General features: G+C 44.0%; 1 pseudogene; it reads right to left on the bottom strand.

Moving 5' to 3' along the window:
• LOC111971250 (serine/threonine-protein kinase TAO2-like) overlaps positions 1-12,777 on the bottom strand; it is a 41,565-nt pseudogene extending 28,788 nt beyond the window's left edge.
• Between the last annotated feature and the right edge of the window lie 2,414 nt (positions 12,778-15,191).

Below are 15,191 nucleotides of genomic sequence, written 5' to 3'. Positions count from 1 at the left end.
GAACCCTTACCCATGTGTTGTTTTGATTGGCTGGTGTCACATTCTAACCCAGGTTCCCCAACTGGTGGCGCACAGGCCAAAATGTTATTTGGGCCCTCTAATTTTTCTGAGCAAAATAATAAACAAATGATTTTTTCTTGTTCGCGTAAGACTGTAAAAACACCAGGAATCAAGCTCCAGTTCTACATTTTTTATTTTAGAATCTGTTCCCAAGTATTCCAACGCATAATAGAGACAAACAATCCATCATATACCAAATGTAAGCAAGATTCTAAATATATATTACGTTTTAATCAAACATTTGTCGGTTTGGCTTCTTCGGCTTAATTTGCAGTCTACAAATTATTTGTAATTATGTTCCGTCCCCCCGAACATCCGTTCCAAGTAAAATCAGACGTGCTGAATCTAGTTGATGACTCTACTCTAACCCTTCCCCATGTGTTGTTTCTACTAGGAACTGATATGAGAACCAGTCGACCCTTAAGAGGAGAAGCAAGAGTGGCTGGTGTCAGCCTTTAACTAGGGGTGTGAACGTCCTAAATGAAATTGATCCTTAAAGTTAAGAAAAAAATCCTAAGGGGAAAAAACAATGTTTTTTCGCCACAAATGGTTTAATCATGGTGCAGCTGGCTCGTCTGCTCTTTGTCTTCGCTAATGATGCAAATGATGTTGTTCGGTCTGTTCTCCCAGCCTATTCATTGATAGGCCCTGCTCTACTGAAGTTGATTTTAGTGCAAAAAAATTGTGTGAGATACAGCTTGTGATTGCCGATAGATAGAACCGTGCACTAGCCTGACTCCTCTGTCTGGTGGCCGACCTGCCATACTGTACCCATCCCTCTCCCTCCGTTCCTTGCTAGCTTGCTATGGAAGATGCAGGCAGCTTGAGAAGTTGATGACAGGTTCTGATCACCAAAGTGATGACGGTAGTTCCGCTTCAATAGCGGCATCCTTTACAGACAAGTTAAATGCCTGTTCAGTGGCACCTCGAAACGATCTCCAGAGAAGGCTTTTTATGGCTGCATTTAAAAAGGCTTAGTTACCTTACAGACAAACAAACATGCAAACACTTTCAAGGGTATATGGACTGGGGTACATGTAACTTAATTGCCCGGCCTAGTGTTCATACATGCGTATTGTAGACCATTACTCTGCATTGTGAATTGACGTGGAATTTTGAGCCATTTGTCACGTCCCTACCCTTTTAACCCTTCCCCCTGTGTTTGTAATGAGTCGATGGTGTCACCTCTAACCCTTCCCCTGTGTTTCTACTAGGAACTGAATGAGAACCAGTCGACCCCTAAGAGGGAGAAGCAGGAATGGCTGGTGCGTCAGAAGGAGTGTCTGCGCAGCTGCAGGCAGAGGAGAGGCGGGGCTGCTAGGAGACAGAGGCAGTACTACGAGCTGCAGTGTCGCCAGTACAAGAGGAAGATGCTGCTGCCGACACAACCTGGAACAAGACCTACTCAGAGAGGTATAGCAGGCCTATTGTACGCTATATATAGGTATATTACTGGGGGAGATTGACCTGCTCAGAGGTCTTGCTCACCAGCCGGCTCTCTCTCTCTGTCAAACCATTAGGGTTTCACAGCGCCTCAGATCTGAACTTAAATCAAGTTGAATGGAAGCTTTATGGCAGGAGCGGCGAAAACAGCCGCCGGTTTTAATTGGCAGATCTGGCCATCACCTATATAGCATATCCCTTAGAATCTCCCCCAACATTATCAACTTCAAGCATAAGTTATTTAAACATAGTGATTTCGGGAAAATCGAAAGTTCGCATCTAAAAATGTTTTTTACATAAACTTTATTTGCTCCAAATCAGAATCAATTGGCTTCCAAAACTAATATGATAAAACATTTATTTTGATAGGCAATTTTGCCATTTTCAGTCACATCTAATTCAACTTTGCCTCGATTTAGTTGTGTGATTCGCTCAGAATTTGAATAGATTAGCATTAGGTTGGGCGCTGTCCATATTTTCATTTGTCATTCATCTCTCATCCAGGATTTACGGTATTACTGCTTAGTACACAAGGGGGTGCCAAAAAACACAAAGCCCATTGGGTGTCTATTACTAGAATGCTAACAAAATTTCTGGGTTAGAGGGTGACACCAGCCACTCCTGGGTCAGCCCCATGTGACTACAATTGTACTGTTGTCCTGTATGGTTGTAATAAGGTAGTCGTGTGGTTGGAATAAGGTAGTCGTGTGGTTGGAACATGTGGATGGAATAAGGTTGTACCTCTTTGAGCTGGTCCTTGCGCTGACGGTACTGGCGTTTCTGAGACTCCAGTAGACTGGTCAGCTCTTTCTTCTGCTGGCTCAGGATATGCTGCTGGAACTTCTTCTCCTCAGCTAGGGCTGCCTTGGTCTGGGGAGAGAGAGAGGGAGGCATTTGGTATTATATTAGGATCCCCATTAACTGTTGCAAAAGCAGCAGCTACTCTTCCCGGGGTCCTCACAAAACAAAATAGCTTTTTTTAAAGCTTACATATCAATACATACAAACTATCTAGGTCAAATAGGGAAGAGGCGTTGCTTTACCCGTAGTTCCATGCAAAATTGGCTCTATATAATACTGTACGCTTCTTGATTTTGTTCTGGATTTGGGGAATGAAAAGACCCATGGTGAGGTCAGAGCTGTTTGTAAGTGGCCTACACAAACAATTTGGGATTTTCAACACGTTTCTTTTAAAAAGAAGTGATGCAATCAGTCTCTCCCCAATTCTTAGCCAAGAGACTGGCATGCATAGTACTTATATCAGCCCTCTGATTACAATGAAGAGCAAGACGTTCCGCTCTGTTCTGAGCCAGCTGCAGCTTAACTAGGTCTTTCCTTGCAGCACTTCACCACAAGACTGGACAATAATCAATATAAGACTAAACCAGAGGCTGGATGACTTGCTTTTTGGAAAGTGGTGTCAAAAAAGCAGAGCATCTCTTTATTACGGACAGACCGCTCCTCATCATTACAACCATTGAATCTATATGTTTTGACTAGGGATGCACGATATATCGGTAAGCATATCGGAATCGGACGATATTAGCTAAAGATGCCAACATCGGCTCGATGTCTAGTTTAACGCCGATGTGCAATAACGATGTCAAAGCTGACGTGCATACCTATATAACGTAGGTAGATGACGCCWCAAATAAATACAGCGCTACACAGCATTCCTAACCTAGCCCACAATGTCTGCCGTGTGGATCTATTTAGAAGTTTCAAAGGAAGATAACAAAAARGTAATATGCAACTAAGCGCACACTTTCAACAACTAAATAAGTTCAAGTCGAACAGTCATTTGAAAGAGTAAGAAAATATCATCGAGACATCCATTAACGMCAAGATAATGGAATTCATTGCCCTTGATAATCAACCGTTCTCTGTTGTGGATGATGTTGGTTTTTGCCGACTGGTTGAGCACCTTGAGCCCCGGTACACACTACCAAGTAGGTGCTATATTTCAGATGTTGCCCTACTGGAATTACACAGTAATGTTGAAACGCACAYCCATGAGCTACTTGCTATGGGCGTCACTGCTATAAGCTTCACGACTGACATTTGGACCAGCGATGTCAGCCCCATGAGCATGCTGAGTCTGACAGCACAGTGGGTTGACGAGGATGTCGTACTGAGGAAAGCCGTATTGCATGCTTAAGAATGTGCTGGATCTCATAGCGCTGCTGCCATTTCAAAATGGCATTTGGTGAACATGAACACACTCCTAGCTCCACTCAAACTACTGACTTGAGAAATAAGCTTATCACTGCGTCTGTAGCAGACGTGATACCCTCTGTCATGGGCATTGAAACGCCTGCTCCAACAATAACTGCCAACACAGACGTGGGGTTAAATCTGCAAAAGTACTGCAAGGCATGTCAAGTGTATTTATAAAGCCCTTCTTAAATCAGCCGATGTCAGAAAGTGCTGTAGCAGAAACCCAGCCTAAAACCCAAACAGCAAGCAACGCGAGGTGTAGAGCACAGTACTAGAAAAACTCCCTAGAAAGGCCGGAACTAGGAAGAAACTAGGAGGAACAGGCTATGAGGGGTGGCCAGTCCTCTTCTGGTCTGTGCCAGGTGGAGATCATAAACAGCAAAATGGCCAAGATGTTCAAATGTTGCATAGATGACCAGCAGGGTCACAATAATAATGAATCACAGTGGTGTAGAAGTTGCAAACAGGGTCAACACCTTCAGGAGTAATGTCCAACTAACTTTACAAAATTCTAACTTGCAATGCTTTTCTTTCATTATTTGTATTTTTATATCCTGATTACGATGGCTCACTGTTCGTTGTTTGCATTTCCTGTCTAAGTTTTCCTACTTTGCCAATAAAGAATACTCATTAAAATAATTGGCAACATCAAATGTTTTGTGATGAAAAAGCCATCTAATTCAATAAAAGATGGAGTTTGATTTTTGTCTTTTGCCCATGAATTTATTCAAAAGTACTGCCAATAGTGTTTTCCCCATCATTTGTTTATTATCATTGATCTAGAGCTTCAATAATAACAGTTTTCTTCTTTTTTGTTGATTGATTTAGTCACATCATTTCTCATTTGTAGTAAGTCAGCCAGTCAGATGGTGCAGGCCAGACTTCAGGCCCTTACTACTTTTGCTCCATCTCTTTCACCTCATAATCCATGGGAGCCTTCAACAGTTCTACGACAAGGCCTCTCCGGGTGGCGCGTGGTCTAAAGAGGCACTGCGCTCGGCTGTGCACAACCAAAGTAGACAATTCTGGGTTCGAGCTCAGACTCAACCGCCGGCTGCGACCGGGAGGTCCATGGGGCGACGCAGAATTGGCCCAGCGTCGTCCGGGTTAGGGGGGCGTTTGGCCGGCAGGGATATCCCTGTCTCATCGCGCACTAGCGACTCCTGTGGCGGGCAGTGCACGCAGGTCGCCAGGTGCACGGTGTTTCCTCCGACACATTGGTGCTACCGGGTTGGATGTGCGTTGTGTCAAGAAGCAGTGCGGCTAGGTTGGGTTGTGTTTCAGAGGACGCATGGCTCTCAACCTTCGCTGCTCCCGAGTCCRTACGGGAGTTGCAGCGATGAGGCAAGACTGTAACTACTACCAATTGGATACCACGAAATTGTGGAGAAAGAAAAAGGGGTATAAAAAAACTGTTCTAACAGTCAGTTTCTTAACAGGTGCATGTTTATCAATAAATTGGAAGAAGCAATTTCATAAATGTATCAAGTGCAGTGTCTGGATGCTCCTTATTAATCACATAAGACCAACAAATAAGATTGTTTTCATGCTCACAAGTCTCACAGCAAAATCTTTTGTATGATCTCTAATACACTATTTTAGGCCCAGCTTCTGGAACTTTGGCCTTCCTGGATATAGCCCCAATATTGGGATGAAGGGAGAAAAATACTACATTCTGGTMATCTGTTTCTTGCCCGGTTTGACCCCCTCTCCTAAACCCCAACTTTCCTCCAGTCCTGCCATCCCTCACCTCCTTCTCCAGGATGGCCTGGTGTTTCTTGCCCAGTTTGTCCCCCTCTCCTCCGAAGCTGTTCCTCTGGTTCTCCAACTCTTTGTCTAGTCTCAGCTGGTGCTCATCCATCTCAGCCTTCAGCTTGTTCTCCAGGCCCATCAACTGTTTCTGGTGCTGCCTCCTCATCCTCTTATAGCCGGACATCTGCTCCCTCAGCGCTGAGCCCTGCTCGTGCTCCTGGATCTGACGAGTGACCTGGAGAGATGGAAGGGGGGGGGTAGAGAGAGTGGGGAGATAGAAATGGGAGGAAGAGAGAGAGAAAGGGGAGGAGAGAGTGGAAGAAAGAGAGGGAATGTGTTTTCAACTATGTTTATTCTTGGTTCTTTCTTTCTTTGTAGTTTTTTCCGACATTTGTGCTCTCCTCGTCTGAGAGGAAGATAGGTGGTGGTGCAACGCGCGGTTCTCTCTAGTTCCTGTGCGGCCTTGCCTCCTGTTGTTACGCTTGTGCCGATGGTAGGTCTGATAGCTCGTAATGTGAAAGCGCGTTCCTAACGCCATAAAGAGAAGCTGTCAGAGGCGAGATGCATCGGACCTCATAGCGAGGAACCGACGGTATCGCAGTGCGGAGTAGTATGGAGGCTGGAGGCAAAGGGCTCTAGGTGCGGGTTGGTGCTTAGTGTCAGGCTCGGTAAGAATTGACAGAAGGGGTAATCCTCGAGAGGGTTAGCCGAGGTGTAAGAGCGCTTTCAGGCGGGTCATGGACGGGTTACGACCAAGAGAGTGGATGGGTCTCTGAGGGAGAGCGTGGAGGAGGTGTAGGGAGGTTAAGGGCAGGGAGGGGTTATCGGATTGGAGGTGGCTGCACGTAGGAGGGGAGGATTGGGTTCAATCACTTGACGTGGCGCCGGGATGGTGGGGCTTCCAGGAAAAGTATTCATCACCTATTGACATTATTAGGTTTTGTTGTTAGCACGTGTCCGTGCGTAGTTACTTATGTGTTCCCCCGCACTATTACTAACACAATACCCTCGGGTACGTGGACGAAGGGGTGAAAAGGGATGTTTTTATAAGTGAATGTTAGACTGACTGGTATGGGATTGGTTAATAGATTAATAGGGAGGTTCTAAGAGATCTAATTTAATAGTATTTCATTCGACTGTGAGAGCTTGGAGTGGCATTGCTTAGTAGACTCAATTTTTGGGGACTTAATTTGACGATTATTTCGAGCTGTGAGCTCGGTGGGTGACTACATGGGTAGGATCGGTCGATGTAGGATAGGTAGGGAATTACAGGGAAGATTGGTGGCAGGGCCAGGAGGTATAATGTTTACACAGCATATCTAGGTATCATTTATCATTCAGCACTTGACATATATTTACATTCCACAGTTATTATTATAAACACAAAATAATTTATAAGCTCTGCACATATTTCTCTCTTAGCAAACCACCACACACAACCTCTTCTTCAGACTAAAAGGGGGGGTGGTTTTTTGGAGGAGATTCTTCTTCCTTTCAGTCATCATAGGGCCATTTCCCAGACAATCCCAGGCACCAAACCCATTCACAACAACATCTTCTAGACTTACGGTAGGGCGGTGTGATAATGGAGGAGTTGGAGGTGACTGGTGTTTGCTCTCCTCGGTATATGGCATTCGTTGCTGTGTCGGTAGCGTTCCGCCAGGCTGTTGACCGAGGAGCTCTGGGAGCTGGCGGAGATGGACATACTGGGCACAGACTGGGAACTCTCCATGCTGCCCACAGTGCCCGTACGCAGCAGGTACTGCTCCACCTCCTGGGTGAGAGGGAGGGGGAAGGAGAGAAGAAAAATAGAGACATTATACACAGACAGGCAGGCAGATACGGACAGTCAGAAACAGGCAGAGAGACACAGGCAGGCAGAAAGTTAACATAAGATACAGTGCCTTCAGAAAATATTCACACCCCTAGACTTATCCCAAATGTTGTGTTACAGCCTGCATTTAAAATGGATTACGTTGAGATTRTCTCACTGGCCTACACACAATACCCCATAGTGTCAAAGTGTATTTGTTTAGACATTATTACAAATTAAAAATGAAACGATGAAAATGTCTTGAGTCAATAAGTATTCAACCTCTTACGGCAAGCCTAAATAAGTTCAGGAGAACAAATGTGCTTAACAGGTCATACGTTGCATGGATTCACTGTGTGCGATAACAGTGTTTCACATTATGTTTGAATGACTACCTCATCTCTGTACACACATACAATTACTGAAGGCCCCTCAGCKAAGCAGTGAATTTCAAACACAGATTCAAGCACAAAGACCAAGGAGGTTTTCCAATGCTTTGCAAAGGAGGGAACCTATTGGTAGATGGAAAAAAATAAAAAAGCAGACATTGAATATCCCTTTGAGCATGSTGAAGTTATTAATTACACTTTGGATGTATCAATACACCCAGTCACTACAAAGATACAGGCRTCTTTCCTAACTCAGTTGCCGGAGAGGAAGAAAACCGCCCAGGGATTTCACCATGAGGCCAATGGTAACATTAAAACAGAGTTACATGGCTGTGACAGGAGAAAACTGAGGATGGATCAACATTGTCATTTAGGTTAGTGTTGTGGATTAACTACAGAGTGAAAAGAAGGAAGCCTGTACAGAATAAAATATTCAAAGACATACATCCTGTTTGCAATAAGGCACTAAAGTAAAACTGCAAAAAATGTGGCAAAGAAACATAACACTTTGTATTCAGGACCAAGTTATGTTTGGGGCAAATCCAACATCACTTCATATTTTCAAGCATGGTGGTGGCTGCATCGTGTTATGGTATGCTCGTCATTGGCAAAGACTAGGGAGTTTTTTAGGATACAAAGAAACGGAAAAGAGCTAAGCACAGGCACAATCCTAGAGGAACACCTTGTTCAGTCTCTATTCCAACAGACACTGGGAGACAAATTCACCTTTCAGCAGGACAATAACTTCAAACAGGGCCAAATATACACTGGACATGCTTACCAAGACAACATTGAATGTTCCTGAGCGGCCTAGTTAGTTGACGTAAAWAGGCTTGAAAATCTATGGCAAGACTTGAAAATGGCTGTCTAGAAATGATCAACAACCAACTTGACAGAGCTTAAATTATTTGTTTAAATAATAAATGTGCAAATAAGTGATCCAGGTGTGCAAATCTCTTAAGAGACTTACCCAGAAAGACTCACAGCTGTAATCGCTGCCAAAGGTGATTCTAACATGAATCAACTCAGGGGTGTGAATACTTATGTAAATTAGATCTCTGTATTTTATTTTCAATAAATCAGCTAACATTTATAAAAACATGTTTTCACTTTGTCATTATGGGGTATTGTGTGTAGATAGTGGGGGRAAAAAAGGTTGTAACAACAAAACGTGAATAAGTCAAGTGGTATGAATACTTTCTGAAGGCACTGTAAGTGATYGACCCAGATCTACCCTAACAAGTGTGCCCCTACCTCCTCCTCCTCGCCTCCCTCTGGGGTGGGTCCGTTGTGGGCTTCGTGGAAGAGGATCTTCTTCATCTTCCTGTACTGGAGGTTGTCCAGCTCCCGCACTGCGTCCTTGGTCCTCGCTATGAGGTCCATCACCGCCGTTAGGGGACGCTCACGACACAGAAACCGGTGCTACAGACAGGGGAAGGAGGGGAAAAGGGGGGGGGTGCAAAGAGTTAGAGAGAGAAACTGAGGAAGAGGAGAAAGAACAAGAAAAAGGTGTGTGCGCTGCACTCTTACATTCAGCAACACGTCAGAGATAGGCCTGTCTTGTGGAATCTTCTGTAGACAGGAGTCCACAAAGTTACGGAAATAATCAGACCTACGGCACGAGAGAGAAGAGAGTTCAGTCAGAGAGAAGACAGAAAGAGAGCTGATGAGTGAGAGAGAGCTGGTGAGTGAGCGAAAGAGCGTTAAGTGACAACGAGACAGTGATGTAAAGGAGAGATCAARAAAAARAAAAAAGGAGTTCAAGAGTTAAGCAAGAGAGGAGGTTAGGTGAATGACAAACGGATAAGGGAGTGGAGAAATGTACATGAGGAAGAGGGACGCTCACCAGTGATTGGACGCTAGGATTGGGCTCTCATTCTGGGCGATGTGGTATAAGGCACTCATAGCATTCATATTGAACAGAGGAGGCTTCCTCTCCGCTAAAGGGAGATGAGAGAGAGAGAGAGAAAGGGTATAGAAAGAAGAGAGATCAATCGAGAGAAGGAATGGGAGAGAGAGAGAAAGTGACCAAGTGATAGAGAGAGAAGGGAGAGAGAGGACAAGTTAGCTAACAGCCAAAGTAGCTTAGTGCTGAGTCTCTTAAATCCCAGTAACAATGCCAGGACAAACATACACAACATAGACTATTACCAACTCCCAGGGGTTAGGGATTTGGTCAGACCACTCAGACAGGGGTCACACTGAGGGCCTGGGGTCAAAGTTCACTGTGGAGCCATTTGCCAAGACACCTTCATATTTCCTATATTATACTACATTGTTAGATCTCTTTCTTGATGTGGTGTCCAAGGGCGGCATTCCCTCTCTAAAGTACCATAGAGATTGTGAATAGTTTGTTGCCATGAAGATCCTAGAGAGTGGTTTCTTGCCATGGCGATGCCTACCCAGCTCTATACAGGTGATGCCCAGAGACCAGACGTCCACCTTGCCGTCGTACTGACCCTCGTCCATCGCTAGGATCACCTCCGGAGCCATCCTGGAAAAAGAGTGAACCATCTCCTTTATAATCAGCCACTGGTTAAAAAGAGTGGACCATCCCTCGTGTGTAGGGCAGGGGGTGGGGGAGGATTTGGAGATTCACAGGAGAAAACCAGCAGTACTTTGGCCCACAAGGAATTGAATAGTCCACAGTTTGCAGTTCTAGCTCCTCACCAGTAGGGGGTTCCTACAAAGGAGTTGGCGGGGGCAACAATGGAGGCAGAGCCAAAGTCTCCCAGCTTCACCTGGCCAGGCTCTGTCAGGAGGATGTTCCCCGCCTTCACATCCCTGAGAGGAGAGGAGCCATGTTAACACAACGTGACAAAAACCATGTCGACAAAACGGTAACACAACGTTAACAGCGCAGAGACAACAACGTTGAACATATTCACTTAAAACCAGGGGTGGGCAAACGTTTTGGCTCGGGGGCCACAGAGATTTTAAAAAGGGACCGATTTGTTTGTCAAAATTAATTTGCGGGACAGAAAAAGGGCAGTTATTTGAAGAARAAAAAATATGTATATATAGTCCACAGTATATAGGTCCATTATAATTTCTGCATACTTTCTATACAATTGTAGATACTCAAGAGCGGCCTTGCAATAGCGGCCTTGCTAACCCTATATAGCATATATGGTATAGAAGAGGCCAGGGCCCGGTTTCCCAAAAGCATCGTAAGGTTAAGTTCCTCGTTAGAACCTTCATAGGGGAATCGTTAAATCGCCAAGCAATTGTTATTAACGTTGTACATGAAAATGYTCGTAATCTAACGCCTACCTCAGACCACTTGTAGAACAGCTAATTGTGTCATTACATGCTTTTTTTGCCCTCCCGAATCACTTTATACACAGATCTCAGCTAAAACAGAATCACATGGTTTATCCACCTCTCTGTGCCTGCRAAAAACTWCAGAACAAAGTTGACTACAAATACGTTGCCAATGTCTTTGCAATTGATACAAACAAGCCACRTATAAAAATATGCTTAGAACGAAAACAGAGTTGAATGCACAAAAATATAAACAGTAAGCTTATAGGCCTATTTCAATTATATCAAAATACATTTCATGTTCAATCAATCGAGTTTTATTTTGCTACGTGTAGGCTACCGTCTATAACTTGTCTCAATATATTATGTGCGTAATGTGCAAAATCTGTGATTTTTTTGCATTTTTATTGGGTAAGCATTAGAGTAAACTGCCTCAATATTTGCAGCCGTAGGTGGTAATCTCTTTCTCTGCGTCAGTATTGTGAAATAACTCAAATGTTAAGGAAATATTTGAATGGAGAAAGCTGTTCCGAGAGCAGCGCTCCTTTTCCTTCGATSCTATTCGTGACGACACATGCACCACCGACGCACTTGTAGTGGTGTTTTGGAAAACTCATGTTACGTCTTCGGCCGTTGTAGGAAAGATCCATTGTTAAAAACACTTGTAAGCCGAAGTTCCATCGCTATTGGGAAAATGAGCCCAGGCTATTAAGGCCACAATGGAATGATTATCCAACGACGGAATGATTACTGAAACGGCACTGAGTAAAATCCCTGAGACGTTACTGAGATATTGTAGAACCAATGATGACAGACTAGACTGAAAGACATAGCATTGAAAACGGAACAGGAATTGAACAGCCAAAATTGCTCTAAGACACTGCACAGTGACAGCATATGGACAACACAGTAGCATGGACCAAGAGGTCGTAGTAGTTGTTTGACTAAGTTGCTTTGGATAAAAGCATCTGCTAAAATGGCATATATTTTTATAATATTACCTATGGATCATGTTGTGGGAGTGAAGATAGGCCAAGCCCAGTAGTGCACCATGGGTAATAGCAGCTATTTCCACCTCCTGTAGTGGCTTCTTGTGAACTACACAGACACAGAAAGACAGACACAAAACAGAGAAAAGAGACACACCGCAGCAAAGAAACAGAGACACACAGAAGACAGAGGACAACGACAGAAAAGACGAGAACACACAGAAAGACAGAGCACACAGCAGAGAGAGAGTCAGAAAAAAGAAACAAAGCTTCAAAAACATGCTAACCCCTTTAACTGACTCAAATAATCCTGCAGTGTTCTCTGGTGTACTAACCTTCTAGAAGATCGGGCTGAGCCTAAAACAGTACTCCATCACCAGCTGAGAGAGAGAGGGGACAGATTATTAGTAGACACTCAAATAGTGTACTGGGGGCACACACACTGCTAATACTGCACCCATGCTGTGTGTTCTCTGAGGTAGCATCCTCTTACTCGATGGTTTGGGATGACGGAGCTTCTGGAGGAACTTCACCTCCTTGATATATATCCTGCCATTTCTAGAGAACGAGGGAGCAGGGTTAATACCAAACATCAGGCCACAGGGAATCATGGAAAATAGACAAAAAAGTTGATGTTTAGGGAAAATTCTAATCCATTCTTGAAAAGCCTATGTAAGGATCCTGAGTGTGCAGGCTTTTGTTCCAGCCAACACTAACACATCCGTTTCTATTCATCAACTTAAGTGTCGCACGCATTGGCCACCTCGTTGGACTGTGCCGGTGTGTAGGACATCTTCTTGATGGCCACCACCTCGTTGTTGCGCACATCTCGGCCTGTCGGACACAGCATCGAGAAGGACAGACACACTTCATACAAACTCTCAAAACACGCGTTGTTACACACTTTGAATAAGGAAGAGAGCGAACACACACACTTTCTTAATCAAAAAACTCTCCCCTCCCCCTATATATAAGGTCCCCTTAGCAATACGCCCGAAACTCCATGGCGATCTCTCGGAGGTCAGCGAAAAGCTTCTCGGGGTCATCTCTGTAGAAGAGCTCAGCCACATCCGGTCCTTTAGATTGCCCTGCCCGCACACTCGAGCATAGCCAGGGCCTGGTGACAGAGAAGAGAAATTAGGAGGGGGGGGGGAAATTTTAAGGAGGTGAAGCGGGAAGAAAGTGGAGTATGTGGGAAAGAAAGTGAGAAGACAGAACAGAGAGTGGAAGAGAAAATACGCGAGACAAGGTAGAGAGAGAAGAAGGGTAGGGGAATAGAGGAAGAGGTAGAGAGAGAAAGAGGAGTAAAGAAGGGTATAGAGATAGAAAGGCAGAGAACAAGTGCGGAGAGAGAGAAACCGAAAGAGGGGGAGGTTAGTTCTCACAAAGTGCACTTAATAACAAACCCATATTTAAAATGTATAAAACGCGTCTCAACCTCGGCAGAGAGTGCTAGCGTACATATTATGGTGATGGATACACAAACTTTCACTACAGCTCGCATGGCATGTGYGCACACACACTTAACAGTCCCTCTAACTGTAAATCAAAGTGCTGTGAGAGCAGAGACATGGTTTACTCATAACTTAAGGCGCTACACATAGGATTGTATTTTTATYTTTGCATTGTAATTTCATAAAATGGCCATAATATATCTGCAGTGATTGTGGAATGATAGTGTTTCACAGTATTAGGATAGTATTGTATTGGGATACTCGTCTATTGATTTCTCCCACTGTTAAACTGGGAAAGCTGTTTTGACTTTGTGGCTGTGTTATCTAGTGGAAATCGCTCTCATTTGCTTGTTGCTAAAATTATACACTGCTTGCTCAATTTCAGTTTCTGTGAGAAAACAAGCAATGAATAGTGTAGGGAATCATTGTACCATCTAAATCGCTAGAAACATATTTCCAATAGCAGATATTGTTKTACAGCTGTTTGAAGCTGGTGGACCAACACCGAAAGTAAAAGGCTCAAGCCCAGAAAACACAGCCACAAATTCAGAACAGATGCCGCTAAGGAGTGAGAAATCATTAGGCGATTATCACAGCCAATCACAACACTGACAGGTAAGTAATACTGTGAAACATTACACAATTACTGCAGATATATTATGGAAATTCTGGAATTACAATAAAGATCCTGTTTGCTACCTATCAACACGGACTGATCCTTTTCAGTTGAACTTCCAAAAACAATAATCTGCTATGGAAATATGTTTCTAGCGATTTAGATGGTACAATGATTCCCTACACTATTCATTGCTTGTTTTCTCACAGAAACTGAAATTGAGCAAGCAGTGTATAATTTTAGCAACAAGCAAATGAGAGAGATTTCCACTAGATAACACAGCCACAAAGTCAAAACAGCTTTCCCAGTTTAACAGTGGGAGAAATCAATAGACGAGTATCCCAGCCAATCACAACACTGCGTGTAAGTATACTGTGAAACACTATCATTCCACAATCACTGCAGATATATTATGGCCATTTTTATGAATTACAATGCAAAAATAAAAATACAATCCTATGTGTAGCGCCTTAAGTTATGAGTAAACCATGTCTCTGCTCTCACAGCACTTTGATTTACAGTTAGAGGGACTGTTAAGTGTGTGTGCACACATGCCATGCGAGCTGTAGTGAAAGTTTGTGTATCCTCACCATAATATGTACGCTAGCACTCTCTGCGAGGTTGAGACGCGTTTATACATTTTAAATATGGGTTTGTTATTAAGTGCACTTTGTGAGAACTAACTCCCCCTCTTTCGGGTTTCTCTCTCTCGCACTTGTTCTCTGCCTTTCTATCTCTATACCCTTCTTTACTCTCTTCTTCTTCTCTACCTCTTCCTCTATTCCCTACCTTCTCTCTCTACCATGTCCGTCATTTTTCTCTCCACTCCTGTTCTGTCCTTCTCACTTTCTTTCCACCGATATCCACCTTTCCCCCCCTTCATCCCCGCCCTTAAAATTTCCCCCCCCCCCCTCCTAATTTCTCTTTCTGTCCACCAGGCCCTGGCTATGCCCTCAGAGTGTGGCGGGCGGGCAATCTAAAGGACCGGATGTGGCTGAGCTCTTCTACAGAGATGACCCCGAAAAGCTTTTCGCTGACCTCCGAGAGATCGGCCATGGCAGTTTCGGGGCCGTCTACTTCGTAAGGGGACCTTATATTAGGGGGAGGGGAGAGTTTTGATTAAGAAAGTGGTGTGTGTTCGCTCTCCTTATCAAAGTGTGTAACAAGGTGTTTTGAGAGTTTGTATGAAGTGTA

Source organism: Salvelinus sp. IW2-2015, linkage group LG13 (genome assembly GCF_002910315.2).
Source record: "Salvelinus sp. IW2-2015 linkage group LG13, ASM291031v2, whole genome shotgun sequence".
Taxonomy (NCBI): Eukaryota; Metazoa; Chordata; class Actinopteri; order Salmoniformes; family Salmonidae; genus Salvelinus; species Salvelinus sp. IW2-2015.
This window is presented reverse-complemented; position numbering and strand designations above follow the sequence as displayed.